General features: G+C 46.3%; 1 long non-coding RNA gene across 1 annotated transcript; it reads left to right on the forward strand.

Annotated features, from left to right (window-relative positions):
- The first annotated feature begins 3220 nt into the window (after positions 1–3220).
- LOC135376076 (uncharacterized) lies at positions 3221–4053 on the forward strand. The gene is made up of 2 exons (XR_010417528.1): positions 3221–3266; positions 3911–4053. It is a non-coding gene; the product is annotated as an uncharacterized LOC135376076 (long non-coding RNA).
- Positions 4054–15979: the final 11926 nt, after the last annotated feature.

Genomic DNA, 15979 nt, shown 5'->3' on the forward strand with positions numbered 1-15979 from the left:
TTATCGAATGTTCTTATATTTGTATTTTGTGCGTTCCTGCTCCCGTGATGAATGATATGCGTTCACTGTGCAACGGTCGCTTGCTTAGCGGCTTGCCTGTACAACGCTTTTTTGCTCGTTATTAGCGTGGTGTGTGACACAGGCGTTGGTTTTATAATCGAAAGGATTTGTCTGTAAGTTACGGCAGTGCGACAGTAGAATGAGCGCCAGCGGCCGGGTGTTATAGGATTACAGCTGGACTACAACTGTGGATACCGCTTTATCGTGAGTACTATGCTTAAGTGCTTTTCCCTTGTGCACCATTTAGAAATATTACTTCTACTAGAACCTCATCTCTTTGTTCCGCGTCAGGTTCGTCCCAGACAACCACGGCAAAATTTATATGTCCAAACAATATCCAGAGATTGCCGAAGCCGGCATTCCATGTGAAGGCCCGCAAAGATATATCCAAATAATGTTCGGAGATTGCCGAAGACGGCATTTCCGGTAGCATCCACAAAGATATGTCCAAAAAATGCACCGAGAACGCCGCGGTCGGGCCTTTCATTCCTGTGGGGGAAGGAAATGTCGAGGGGCAAGTGGTGGGGTTCGCGCTGGCGGTAGTCACATGACAATTTTCGAGCCGGAAGACGAACGGCGGTTGCCTGTTCGGCGACGAAGCCAAGTCAAGACGCAGTTCAGTCAGGCCCCCACAGCTCCCCCTCTTCGCGGCTCTAAAAAAATGTTTGCACGTCATAAACACGTGGTATTACTCCGTCAGGCATCATAGTTGATACCCATTGGCCGAAGGACATTGCGCGCTCCGCTATTGGTTGGCAAAGTTTCAAAAGAGCATTCTTTCGCGGGCTGCCTGTCTGGCGGGCAGTTACGAGAAGAGAAGGGAGAGACGTGGCACCGGCGTCCCGCGTCTCGACGATGTCAGTTGACACCACGGTATGATGGCATTGTTCAAAGAGAAGTCCCAGATTTGTTCGTGTGTCAAAGTGACTCAGCGCATGTTGTGATGTTTCCCGACACAAGTATCCTACGTACGAACAGTCTCTCGAGTTCAGAACTGGAATGCAGTGGTGAGCTCACGTCTGAGGAACACTTGTGAGCGCCGTCGCATTTTCAAATGCAGTCACAACGGAGACAGGATTCAGTGTCCGTGCGACAAGCATTGCCCGCTTCGTTGAAACCTTCGCACTGCAACCAACGAAAGGAGATGCTAACCGTGAAATCGCGTGCACTCCTGTGAGCGTCGCTCACTTCTGGGAGTAGAGTGTGTGTGTGTTTTTCGAGTTCGAACTTGGTCAACGAACGCAACGATTTGGACTCTGTAGGCACGGTGAATATTTGTGTCAGACTATTGGATCAGTACGATGTTTCAAATAAATGTGTATTTTGTCAAAAATTTGCCTAGTTGTTCTGGAATACGGAATAACAAGCGTCGGGCATGAAAACCAGTAAAACTAAAAGCCGATGGTAGCCAGTACTGGCCAGTACCGGGCCGAAAGGCGAGCCAAACTGAGAGAATCCTGATTGGCCGAAAGGTAGGCATCATAGTTCATTTTCATTGGTTGCATGTCCAGTGTTGCCTGAATTATCTCAAACTATGGGCTCTATGGGGAGCTGTGGGAGCCTGGTTCAGTCAGTTGAAAGCTGGTTGATGTGAAACGCGGGAGTGGACGCGGCTGTTGGACTGCTTTATTACGACGCAAAGGCAGAGGTTTCGTCTTTCGTGAAAGTAAGTATTCCATACTATATCGTATACACGACGCACAGATACAGAACCTTAGAAAGCAAATGCAGTGTTTGTTTACATAAAGGCGTAACCACATTGTTCAGAGTGTCAATTTTCAAACAATCTTCTGCCGCTATAGGAATGCTAGCGAAGAAATACTGTGTCCTTATGAGGTAGAGTCAGTGCGGGTTTACTGCTGGGTAATAACGTAGTAACTAACACAGTGATATTGCGTTCCGCAATTCAAGGCAATGGGTGTGAATTGGAGACGCACTATGAACGCAAACGCGGTTTCGTCTAGAGGTACACACGACGCTTGCTGTTGTGTTGTTTGTGTGGCTACAACAGCAAATTAATTCTCAAATATACATCTCTTGTAGGCGTTTCTGCGTGCGGTCCTTTATGCGATTGAATGCGATAGGTGTGAAATGGAGACGCACTATGAACGCACACACTACAGGGTGCGGCAAGATCTTCGGACACATTTCGAAAAAGCGTTAAAAATCGTATGCATGTCTAATAACAACGAAATTTGTTAAACTACCGTAGTTTTGTCTGAAGTTTTCAAAGAACCTAAGCTTTCATTTATGCAGCCAATATGTTCCGAGATATGAGTAGAAGAATGCCGAATCCCATGCATTTTGAATACCATACACCCCTGGCGCTAAGCTTAGCGCGGGAGCAATCCTCTCCATTCCATGGCGTACCGTGTGTGCTGGCGCTGTGCCCGAAAACGAAACTGAAGTTGCAGATGTCAAGTGACATGAAAGGCATCATCATGGCCCCAGCGCAATGAAGCAGACACGGTAAGTCGAAATTTTCGCTCGATAACGATATCGTTCTCTCCTCGTTGCTCGAGCTAGCAGCGTGGTGGTCAGCTCAGCACCTTCAGCGTAACCACTACGCTCGTACAGCGTTGAAATGCAACCATCTAACCCACGTGCAGGTGTGGTGGACTGTGTGAGATTTTGTGTTGTGCTCTGTTAATTTTCCCGCTCCCCACAATATCAGGGTATCACTAGTGGATTATCCTCATCATCAGCTCGCTTGTTCACCGCTGTGCCTCTGGCCGAAGGTAAGTTTCGTTTTTGCGCTGAGCGCATAGCACCCGGTATGGCGTGGAACGGAGAGCTGCCTCCGCGCTAAGTCTAGCGACAGCGGTATACGGCATTCAGAATGCGCGGGCTCCGACATTCTTCGACTCATTTCTCGGAACTCGGTTGCCGCATAAATTAAAGTTTGTACTTTCTCAAAACTTGTCACAAAACTACGGTGGTGTACCAAAGTTCGTTGTTATTAGACATACATACGATTTTTAACGAATTTTCGAAATGTGTCCGAAGATCTTGCCGCACCCTGTATATATGCATATAGTGTGTGCCCAGCCCGCAAGCGCTGTTTCGTTTTCAGATCTCCAGTACACTCTGACGCTTGTTGTGGCTTGTGTGGCTACAACAGGAAGTTAATTCTCAAATATACCTCTCTTGTAGGTGTTTCTGGGTGCGGTCCTTACTGGAACAAGTGACGGCTGGCGTTAATAAGCGTAAGCATTGCCGTCTGTGCTTCCCATATGAACTTTTTCACAAATACCGAAATGCTTCATAGTTAGATATGCTCTTATATCGACTGTGCAGCCTCATTCGTTACGGCGTCTCTTGCTGACCTCCTATGAAGCCAGTAGTGGTGGCATTGCATTGTCAGTAATATTTCTTACTGTTTTATTGTTATTGTTTGTTGGTATCATTTTCGCTTTAAGAACTTCCTGCTCCTTTCCGTCAGGATGTTTGAAAGCTAAGCAATAGCACGATTCTGCTAAATATTCAAAGTAGGTTGCATTCTCTTTTACACAATAATATCGAATCTGTATGAAACAGGTACGAAAACTGCACAGGCATGGTTTTTGTAGTCGGTCTGTATAACAGTTTCGAGTACGGGCGCGAATTATTGCGTCACAGCGTATGATCGTTCTAGGCAGTTCTCCCTGCACTCAACACAGGTTCTTTTGCCTTTAGGTTTGCCTCAGTTTGACGTAATTTGGCAGGTGCCGTATTTCATGTGTGAAGAAACTACAAGAAATGGTACCTGTGCAGCTTTCAGCACCTATGTGTTTAAAAATCGGATAAAAACGACAACCATGTATACGTATGTACAGACATGCTTTTCTCTCTCTCTCTTTTCATATCTCAGATGCGGTGAGGGAAACAGAAGGCTCCGAGAAGTAAACGCTTTCGAGGTAGAGAGTGTCATCCAGTCATACCTCCGGCACGCAAACTGAGTGTAATTGAAAGTTGGACGTAGTAAATAAAATTTGCCAGAGCACTACACACTGACTCGATTCGGCTGGCACTTTTTTATTACACTCATCATTTGTCCTCATGTGTGTGCAAGTCTGCGTGGCGATCGAGAAATGCAGCGAAATGTACGAAACGCCTGGGACTTGTGCACCGAGCACTGTCTGGTGGTGCGGACACATCAAATAACGGTAGGTACATTAAGGGCCATTAACATCCACGTGACACATTCGTGGGATATTGCTGGGAATGTCCAAAGGGCTACCACTGGGACATGCATATGCCAACCCACGGACATTTCTGGAATGCAGGGGGGATATTGAATATCCATAGAGGAATATCCCTGGGCCGTTTGTGGGATGATGTTTTGTTGTCTGGGGTGGCACCTGTAAGTGCAGGCCGTTTTACGAGTAATATGTACGAGTGGCTAGTTAACGTTACCAGCAACTTGTTTCATTCTCGCGTTTTTGTCTTTGTATTTCTTCGTTCATGCTCGTGTTTTAGTCTTTGTATTTCTTCGTTCATGCTCGTGTTTTAGATCCTTCACACCACGGGTGTTCTCGAACTAGCGTAGAACTAAGAGCTTCGCCGGCTTTCGGGGGCAATGAGCAGTACTCATTGCCCCCGAAAGCCGTCGAATCTCTTAGTTGATATGTCCAACTACTCCACAACAGAAATGTTGAGAGATTTGCGTGCTTTTGGGGGCCGCGACTGCTCAAATTAACTGCACACTCTAATTACATGTTGCAATTGAATGCATATTTACTTGTGCCTTTTCAACTTTCCAGAAACCTTAAGCTGCTTGGGCTCAAAGGAAAATGTCGATCCATCGTGTGCTATTAAGAACATCTCACATACTTTGTTGAATGATTCAAGATGACCACAAGGTAGTCGAGCAAGGAACCCATCAGCCATGAAATATTGTCTGTTCCATGTAACTCTGTAGTTCCTCTACTGCTTTTGTTTAATTACATTATAGTTACGCTACATGTACATTAGAATATGTGCAATGTTTGATTACAAATAAAATGTAATTTTGCATTGCAGTTCTTTGGATTTGTCGTTGCTGGGAACAGCGATCCTGCGAAGTGGCACTGGTTGCCTACCAGCTAGCCTCTGTCCGAGCAGGCCACTGTAAGTCAAACCACTTCAATTGGTCCCAGTTCAACAATTATGTTTGCAACCAGCTCCAGCCGAGACTGCGACCGGTTAGAAACCAGTTCAGATTGGGACTGGCCAGAAACCAGTTGTCCTAACTGGTACCAGTTGAGCTGGAAGCGGTTGCACTGGTCCCTGTTCGATAACACAGTTGAACTAGTACCAGTGAAAAAAATTTTTGCCTGGGGTACTCCCAGAAAACACGTACTTTCGCCTTATTGTACGTGGAAAGGGAAATGATCCTGTGTACTATTTCCAGTCACCGTTACTTGAAGCTGCTGCCGGCTAAAAGAAGCTGAGCAAGCTCCGTGCGCATATGCCCACTGATGTAACCTGGAGGTAAATTATCTTGCTGATGTGTTAGATTTACTTCTTTGCATACTTCAGTGCTCCAAGATACTGAATGCTAAACCGCTCTGCTGTAAATTTTGTATTCTAGGTGAAAAGCTCTAAGAACATGCGTATATGACATATCATGTGCTTCATATGCGTATGACTTGTCAATGTGGTGTTACTTGAACTATGTCATGATTGTTGAACATGTTTAACGTGTTCTTGACCCTGCATAATTTGTTTGGTTCCAATCTGTTCCAGCAGAGATGGTCACTTCTGGGCACACCATCCTTCCTGGCCAAGTCCTGTGGAAAGGCATCCAAAACACCCTTGGCCTTGGATCACTTTCTGGAAGAAGATCCAGGATGGGGCATCTCTTTTGCATGGTTTCTCGTGACACTGAGTGAGTATTTCAGTTTTTATCATCAATCAGCATTGCATCACTTTATCATTTCAATCCTTCACTCTGCAGGAGCACATTTCAACTAGAAACTGATATTATTCCGGCTTATTTCATTTAGCCGTTTGTACTGCTGTTCTTTAGTGACTGTAACACATGCTTGTTGTGTTCATAACTTAAATGTCACACCAATGTCTCGAAAGGTAGAACATAAGGAGCTGGTGTCCCTTATAACTTCACATGGAATTAGGGTATTTTGTTGGGATGGCATGCTGCTTGTCCACCCTTGAACATTAGCATTCCTTTGCAATTGAAATTGTGCCTTCTTACCCACTTAGAATTTGGGGCAATAAGTGCATAGCATGGCAGATAATGTTCGGTGTCCCTCTCCTTATTTTTTGTCGGAAACAAAGTCGTTGAGTAAAGCTACTGGTGGCTGGCTAGTACGTGTAGCTCCATATCTTAATATATTGAAAGCTTGGTGACCACACCGGATCAGACAGGGTGGTTCGGTCGACCTCTTCATTTTTTTCTTTCAAACATATTTTAAAGCCTTGTTCCTAGGAGGTATATTGGCGCTGAAAGTAGTTGAAAATAATTGATGGTTATTTTTTAATGTACTATCATTCAGATGTGGGCATTTCGACCATTGCGCTTTCTATGCAGTTTGACGCCAAGTATCTTCATAACTATTTGACATATTTAGCTGAATTTGTTATCCGTGTATTGTCTGGGATGGGTAGCACTGCATACGAAGTTCTGCAGATTGTAAGAAGGTGCATCTTTGATGAGCAAAAAATGGCAAAGTTGCTTCATTTGTAAAATATGGTACGTTTTGGGAACTTCATAACTCGTCCCCTGTTTGTGATACCAGAAAATTATCCACATCATTCTGTTCGTCTCGAAATGCCCTTTCCTCGCATAACGAGTACATTGCATTGTGAATTATGGCAACAGCCCCAACAGTCCTTTTATGAAGGGTGTCTACAAGAAATGCGTAAATTCGACAGCGTGTATCCCATGTATTCCCACTCGTGACATCGTTCATTTTACTCACAAACATTCTCCGAGAAGACTCGAAACAGCACACACAAAAATTTGCTTCAGGGATGGTCGAAGTTACGTTCGTAACTCAATGTCATTCGCAACGTAATTTTGACCATGTCTGAAGCAATTTTTTTTATGTGCTGTTTTGAGTCGTCATGAAGAACGTTTGTGAGTTTACGAGTGGGAATATATGGGATGTGCGATGTCGAGTATACGCATTTTCCGTAGATACCATTCACAAAAAGACCATTGAGGTGCAATTCGCGATACTATGTAATCGCTATGCGGAGAAAGGTCATTTCGAAACAAACAAAATGATGCAGATCATTTTCAAGCATCACAGGTGGGGGCCGAGTTGTGAGGTTCTCAAAACGTATCATATTTTACAAATGAGGCAACTTTGCGATTTTTTATCTCCTCAGAGGCAAGCCTTAGGATTCTCAGAGCATAGGACGCAGTACTACCCACCTGACACAACACTTGAAAACAAATTCAGCTGAATATGTCAAGTAGATATGAAGATATGTGGCGTTGAACTGCGTACGAAGTGCAATGGTCGAAATGCCCACATCTGAATCATAATTCAGTAAAAAATAACCACCAATTATTTTCAACTACTTTCAGTGCCAGTATGCTTCCTAGGGACGAGGCTTTAATATATGTTTGAAAGAAAAAATTGGAGAGGTTGACCAGACCACCCTGCCTGATCCTGCGTGAAATCACCCAGCTTCTGTTTCTCCTTAGCAGTAAGAAAGTGTGGTGCCCTCTGTACGCTGGTGCACCGTGATGCTGTGCTCTGCTCTCCATAGTATTTATTCATCCAGAATGCAAGAAGCATTACAAAGTTGTTTCTTTGTTATGACTATAGTCTAAAAACTGAGTTGTACAGAAAGCCCATTTTGATCACAAAATATTATACTGGTGCGACACAATTGCAGTATGCTGTTTTAAAATGACTAGTGGGTTAAATGGATGCAAGGCAAACGGGGAGGTAGCTCTAATCATAATTTGTGTGCGGAATAAAGAAATCAGTGTTAGATTCAACATGGAAATTGTGTGCTTTCTCTCCCTTTTTTTTCGGTGATGAGTAGTGCAGGTGCGGGACGTGCATGTGTCAGTATGAAGGACATTAGGGTGCAGCGAATTTATGTGGTACATATTTTATAACAAAACACAAGCACGCAATTCTCTGGTGCATGGTGAGATTAGTGCAGTGATTTTCCATAAACTAACCATCTCATTCCTGCATACATCACCCGTGTCACTAGTCATCAAAAGTAAAAAATTGTACTTGCCTCACTGATGGCGTTGCTGATTCTTTCATTTAAAACGTATTTTGTGATTGGAACTACCTGTTGAATTGCTTGGCATGTATTTCCTGGAATAATCTCAGTGACATTTGTGATTATACGAGTGAAGCGTGCTTATTTCATAACCAAACATATTCTTGGTTTCAACAATTTTAGGCTACATCTATAATGACAAACACTGTAAGATCATTGCATCTTCACACAGTCACTCCACATGAATCATCAATATCTAACAATATTTAAATCGATATATGTACTATCCCAGTATGAGTGAAGGTCTTTATGAACAGTATAAGACCTTAGGATATTTCTTCGCTTGTATTGGAAAGTACTCAGCCAGCACCATAAAGGTGCCTGTACTAGTGCCACCATACTGAATGTGTAATGTGCAGAGGTGTGTGCATGTGGACCTGCATTCGAATGGTAGTAACTGTCGTACTACATATCCTGCATTTTCTTTCTTACAGGGGTATACTGTGGATCAGCCCTGCAGGGGCAGCAAGCTGAAGAACAAAGCCAGAACCTATGAAGAAGTTCTGGAGGTTGTGTCGAAAGCAGCACAAGTGTAAGGGAACGTTTTCCTTGGTAACCAGATACACTTAATATACTTTGCAACTCTAAGATGTTTTTTTGATCGCTGCAGATTCAACAGATGTCACAGATTTTTCACCATTTCTCTGTATGTACAATAAATGCTCAGTCCTGTACTCTATGACTTGTGTCACACATTACTGCATGACTTGCAATTCCATTAAAGGAAGACAAACACAATTACACATCCTTCGGTGCTGTTCCCAAATTTGTGGGAATTAATGCACTCCACACTTCAAACAAAAGCCGACTCTCTCAGGTGGCCGTGAAAATTACGGGAAAGAGCCGGCAACATAGCTGCCATTAAAATCCCTGTAAATTTTACGGCTGCATTTTTTGTAAGGCACCGTAATTTTCACGGGAAAAAAACAGCATTCTGGTTACATCAAAATTACTGTAAATTTAACGGCAGTACTTCTTCCGAAGTGGCCGTAATTTGAACGGGATAAGTCCGGCAACATAGCTGCCATTAAAATATACGTAAATTTTACGGTAGTTTTTTTACAGTGTAGGTTGTGGCACTATTCTTCAGCTTGCTGCTCCTGCAGGGATGATACACAGTATCTCCTGTAAGACAGAAAATGCAAGATATGTAGTACGACAGTTGCTACCATTGGAATGCAGCTCCACATCCACACACCTCTGCACACTACACATTCAATATGGTGGCACTAGTACAGACACCTTTATGGTGCTGGCTGACTACTATCCAATACAAGCGAAGAAATATCTTAAGGTCGTATACTGGTCATAAAGACCTTAAATCACTCATATTTGGATAGTACAAATATTGATTTAAATCTTGTTAGATATTGATGATTTTGTGTGGAGTGACTGTGTGAAGACGCAATGATGTTAGAGTGTTTGTCATTATAGATATGGTCTAAAATTGTTGTAACGAAGAATATGTTTGGTTACAAAATAACCACGCTTTAGTCATACAAGCACAAATGTCACTGAGATTATTCCAGGAAATACATGCCAAGCAATTCAACAGGTAGTTGCAATCACAAGATATGTGTTAAATGAAAGAATCAGCAACGCCGTCGGTGAAGCAAGTATATATTTTTACATTTGATGACTAGTGCCACGGGTGATGTATGCAGGAATGAGGTGGTTACTTTATAGCAAATCACTGCACTAATCTCACCATGCACCAGAGAATTGCGCGCCTGTGTTTTTTCCATGAAATATGTACCACATAAATTCGCTGCACCCTAATGTCCTTCATACTGACACATGCACGTCCCGCAACTGTACTACTCATCACCGAAAAAAAGGGAGAGAAAGCACACACTTTCCATGTTGAATCCAACACTGCTTTCTTTCTTCCGCGCACAAATCATGATTGGAACCACCTCCCCATTTGCCTCGCATACATTTTACTCACTAATCATTTTAAAACAGCATACTGCAATCACGTCGCACCAGCATAACATTTTCTGACCAAAGTGGATTATACTCAGTTTTGAGACTATAGTCATAACAACGAAACAACTGTACAATGCTTCTTGCGTTCTGGATGAATAAATACTATGGAGAGCAGAGCACAGCATTGCGGTGCACCAGCCATACAGAGGGTACCACGGTTTCTTACTGCTAGGAAGAAACAGAAGCTCTCAATATATTAAGATAAGCAGCTACATGTACTAGCCAGCGACTAGTAGCTTTATTCAGCGACTTTGTTTCCGAAAAAAAAATTACGAAAGGAACACCGAACATTATCCGCCATGTTATGCACTCATTGCAGCAAATTATAAGTGGGTACAAAGACTCGATTTCAATCGCCAAGGAATGCTAATGTTCAAGGGTGGACAAGCAGCATGCCAACCCAACTTAGTTCTCATGTGAAGTTGTAAGGGACACTCCTTAGGTTCTACCTTTCTAGACATAGGTGTGACATTTAAGTTATGAACACTACAAGCATGTGTTACAGTCACTAAAGAACGGCGGTACAAACGGCTAAATAAAATAAGCCGGAATAATATCAGTTTTAAGTTGAAATGTGCTGCTGCAGACTGAAACGATATAGTGATGCAAGACTGATTGATGATAAAAATTTAAATACTTACTCAGTGTCAGGAGAAACCATACAAAAGAGATACCCTTCCTGGGTCTTCTTTCAGCAGGTGATCCAAGGCCAAGGGTGTCTTGGATGGCTTTCCACGCGACTTGGCCAGGAAGGATGGTGTGCCCAGAAGTGACCATCTCTGCTGGAACAGATTGGAACCGAACAAATTAGGCAGGTGTCAACACGTAAAACATGTTCAACAATCACGACATCGTACAAGTAACACCACATGGACAAGTACACACGCATATGAAGCACATGATATGTCCTATACGCATGTTATTAGATCTTTTCACCTAGAATACACAATTTACGGCAGAACGGTTTAGCATTCACCATCTTGAAGCACTGAAGTGGGACAAAGAAGTAAATCTAACACATCAGCAAGATAATTTACCTCCAGGCTACATCAGTGGGCATATGCGGACGGAGCTTGCTAAGTTTCTTGTAGCCGGCTGCAGCTTCAAGTAACGGTGCCTGAAAATAATACACGGGATGATTTTTCTGTTCGCGTGCAATAAGGCGAAAGTACGCGTCTTCTGGGAGTACAGTACGTTTATTTTTGCTCCGCCAGCCCGATTTGAACTTCTAATCTGCTCCGTGAGGCGCCTAGTAAGGAATACGTAATCCTGCAATAACTAAACGTGCGCTGCGGATACACCTTTCGGCAATGCGAAATATGATCACAGCACAATGTGAGGTGAGTGTTGAGAAACAGTAACACTTTATACATACCTGAAACCCACTGCATTCGGAGTCCAGACCTGTAAAAATTATTTTCCAAAGTAATTGAATTAAGATTACAATTAAATGTTCACAAAAGTAATTCAATTACAGTTACAATTACTCATTTTCTATTGTAATTCAATTACGATTACAGTTACTGAAAAAGTAACTGCATTACACTGAATTACATTCACAAAGTTGACTGCAACAGGCGAACGACGTGCAAACTGCAAGATTTTATGTACATGTGGCGTAGGAAACGACTGACAACGGTACCCCGTGACTGGTGGAGAACAACTGGTTTAATCGTGCTCAGCGCGCTCACGTTCAAAGTGAGCTGCCATCATCCGATGGAACCGATGCTGCTACGGGCCTCCCCCCCCCCCCCCCCCCCCACACACACACACACCCTGGTGGTAACCAGGGGAGAATGCCAGAAAACATTGGGCTGAGGGAAGGAGCGCCGCGGTCGAGGACCTCCACGGGGTGACGGAAGGTCGGACGGACGCACAGGGGCGAACTAGTGTCTCAATATGAGCGGGCTGGACCCTGTCGAGGGAGATGGTTTCGCGGCGGCCATTAAGGTCGACTGTTACGGTCTTTTCGGTGCGGGCTAATATATGAAGGGGTCAGGGGTGGCTTGGCATGATCCACTCGGACGAAGGCGTGAGAGGTATTGGCCAAATCTGGGTGCACGAAAATCTTCCTATGGGAAGGCTGACGGGGTAGGGCGGGTTTGACGGCCTGGAAATGCTGACGGAGGCGGCTTGCGAAGTCGTCACCGGTGAGGGGAGGCTTCGGGCGGGAATCGAGGAAGTCACCAGGCAAGCGCAAAGGGGAGCCGAAGACTAACTCCGCCGAGCTACACTTGAGATCCTGTTTCAGCGAAGAGCGGAGGCCAAGGAGCACACATGGCAAATGGTCAACCCAGTTAGTTCGCTCAGGCTGGGAACAGATGGCGGCTTTTAGCTGGCGATGCAGCCGCTCCACCATCCCGTTCGCAGCGGGTTGGTAGGCCGTCGTCATCATATGCTTAGTACCGATAGCTTTCAGAAGAGACGTGAATGAGCGGGATGTGAACTGGCTCCCCCTGTCGGTGGTCACAATGTCAGGGCAGCCGAAACGGGCGATCCAACCGAGTAGAAACGCGCGGTCGACCGTATCGGCCGTCGCGTCTGGGATGAGTGCAACCTCTGGCCATCGTGTAAAGCGGTCCACGCAGGTGAAGAGACACCGGTAGCCGAGCGAAGAGGGAAGTGGGCCAACTAGGTCCAAATGAACGTGGCAGAACCGGCCTTCGGGCGCGGGGAACGCTTTGAGTGGCGCCTGGATGTGGCGTTCAACTTTAGTCCGCTGGAAAGCAGGACAGGAGCGGGTCGAGCTTCGGATGTCTTTGTTGATATATGGCCAGACATAGTGGTTTGCAATGGCCTTCTGTGTAGCGCGCACGCCGGTGCGGGCGAGGCTGAGGTACTCGCTGAAGCTCCGGCGGCGTAGCGTCTCGGGGACGAAGGGGCGAGTTTGCGCAATTGACACGTCGCAGAAAAGAGGGTCTACGCAGCCAGGGAGGTGTACCTTCTGAAGGACAAGGGAGGATTCGCCAGCGAGGTAATCCCTGAGCTCAGCGTCATGAGCCTTGGCGTTGAGGAGGTCACTGACACTCACCGGGGATGGCAACTACGGAAGTGCATTGGTACGTGAAAGAGGGTCAAGAGGCCGAGTTGTCAACCCCTGGGATATAGCGAATGTCAGTGTAAAACTCGGAGATAAAAGTAAGCTGATGGATCTCACGCTCACAGTAGCCGGAGTGGTTGCCAGAGAATGCATATGACAACGGCTTGTGGTCGGTCAGAATGTGGAAGTCACGCCCTTCCAGGTGATAGCGGAAGTGCCTCACGGCCGCGTATACAGCGAGGAGCTCGCGCACAAACGTGCTTTAGTGAGTCTCGGCGGTCTTGAGGCGGCGGGAGAAAAAACCAAGCGGCTGCCACATGCCATCAACGAACTGCTGTAGAACGGCGCCAGTAGCCGTGGTAGAGGCATCAGCCATGAGGCGGGTTGGTGCAGAAGGAACTGGATGGACGAGCAGTGTTGCATTGGCAATGGCGACTTTCGCTTCGACAAATGAGGCATCGACTTCCGGCGTTCAGGACAACTGGGAGGTCGCCGACGTGGGCGCCCGGAGGAGGTCCGTGAGCGGTTGGACAATGCGTGCGCAGCCGGGGATGAACCTCCGGTGAAAATTCAGCAGGCCGGGGAACTGTCGCATCTGCCGTACCGATTGCGGACGGGGAAATTCGCGAATGGCCTGCACCTTGGTTTCAAGAGGACGAATGCCGTGCTGATCGATATGGTGTCCCAGAAACATCGCCTCGCTGTCCCCGAAACTGCACTTTTTACCGTTAATGACAAGCCCGTGGTTTTGGAGGCATACCTGCCGGAGATGCACAACATGCTCCTCTTGCGCTTGCAATGAGGAGGTCGTCAATATATGCGTAGACGAAAGGCAAGCTTCGCCGGACGTTGTTGATGAAGCGTTGGAAGCTCTGTGCAGAATTGCGCAACCCGAAAGGCATCTTGAACTCAAAGAGTTCTAAGGGTGTTATGACTGCCGCCTTAGGCATGTTAGGCGGGTGCACCAGAATCTGGTGATAGGCTTCCACCAAGTCCAGGGTCGTGAAGACGGGGCAGCCCGCAAGACTGGCAGTAAAATGGTGAATGTGACATATAGGGTATCTGTCTGGAATAGTCCTGGCGTCGAGGGCCCTATAGTCGCCGCATGGCCTCCAATCTCCTGGGTCCTTCTTCGGCACCATATGTAGCGGAGATGCCCAGCTGCTGGAGGATTGCCGAATGATACCTAAGAGAAGTGGAGCGGCGATGACGTCTTGAGCGACTCGCAGAGAGTGAGTGGAACGCGTCCGTTAGCTCTTGAAGCTTCTCTTCTATGCGATCCAAGCACGAAGGCTGAGCTGGCGTTGCCGCTGCCGCCACCTGCGGATGCCCAGGCGCAGAATAGTTTGCGATCCGATCTGCCAAAGCAGCAAGCTTGTCAAGGGTGAGGTCATCGGAACCTGCCAGAACCATGCGCATTGCCTGCCGGCAAACGCTGAAGAAATAATTCCCGCAAGAGCGCCTGCTGGCTCTGACTGGCGGAATCTCCGAGCAGCTGCTTCATTCGGCGCAGCAGGTGTGAAGGCTTACGGTCACCAAGGTCTTCTTCAGAAAGTAGCTGCTGAAACCGGGCACGTTCGGAAACTTCCAGGCGATCCAAAATAGCGCTCTTAAGAAGGTCCTAGGCCTCAGTAAGCGGGACAGAGGCGAGGATATCATCCAGCCCGGCCGCAATTTCAGGGGGAAGGCCTGCAAGGACCTGGAAGTACTTCGAGTGTTGGGACTGTACGTGCCGAAGCGCAAATTGTGCCTCCACTTGCCGGAACCACGACCGAGGGTTCTGTCGCCAGAAAGGGGGAAGGCGCAGCTGTGGCGTAGCGGCGGCGGAAATGGCCGGATCCGCTGTCGAAGTTGCGGGCAGCGGTGCGTTAGCAACGGGGACAGTTTGCGGAGGGGGAGGTTCCATGAAATCAACCGAAGGTTTGCGTATGTCCAGGTTCGGGTCACCAAATATGGCGTAGGAAAGGACTGACAACCGTACCCGTGACAAGTGGAGAACAACCGGTTTAATCGGCTCGCGTTCATACTGAGCTGCCATAATCCGATGGCACTAGTGCTGCTACATAGACATTTATTGCACATCTTCTGAAAGATGGTGGTACTTGTGCTTGTGATAGAAAAACAAGTTAGAGAAGCCTTACACAGCAACAAGTCTCTTGCCATGTTAAAGTAACACCGAACATAACAGTCAAAAGGCTCTCTTTCTTAAGGTATGTGAACAAAGTGCAGATCATGAGTACAGCTTGTAACGCCCATTGGCTTTTAAGAGTAAGGTATTCTCAAAGTTCTTGTCTGTAAGGCTGCCACGCCTCCTTGTCCTACCCACACAACCATCGACATCCTAGGGACATGCAAACACAGCCAAAGGACGCCCCAAGGACGTTCCAGAGACCGCAGAATACGTATATCTGGATGTCCTATCCAAATCCTGAGGATATCCGATGCGACATAAGTAGGATTATCTCTGGACAACTTTTCCCTACACCCAGTCAGAAAATTCTGTCCCACGGATGTCCATCGGATATACTTTCACGGAGATACGGATATCCGCAGAATAATGAAATTCCTCCAGCGGGTACTACGGAAACTCACTTGGCCGGGCTTCGAACTTCCTACGAACGTTCACTTTGCGGACATAACCAGGAGATACGGACG

The sequence above is a fragment of the Ornithodoros turicata genome, unplaced genomic scaffold (assembly GCF_037126465.1).
Source record: "Ornithodoros turicata isolate Travis unplaced genomic scaffold, ASM3712646v1 ctg00001027.1, whole genome shotgun sequence".
NCBI lineage: Eukaryota > Metazoa > Arthropoda > Arachnida > Ixodida > Argasidae > Ornithodoros > Ornithodoros turicata.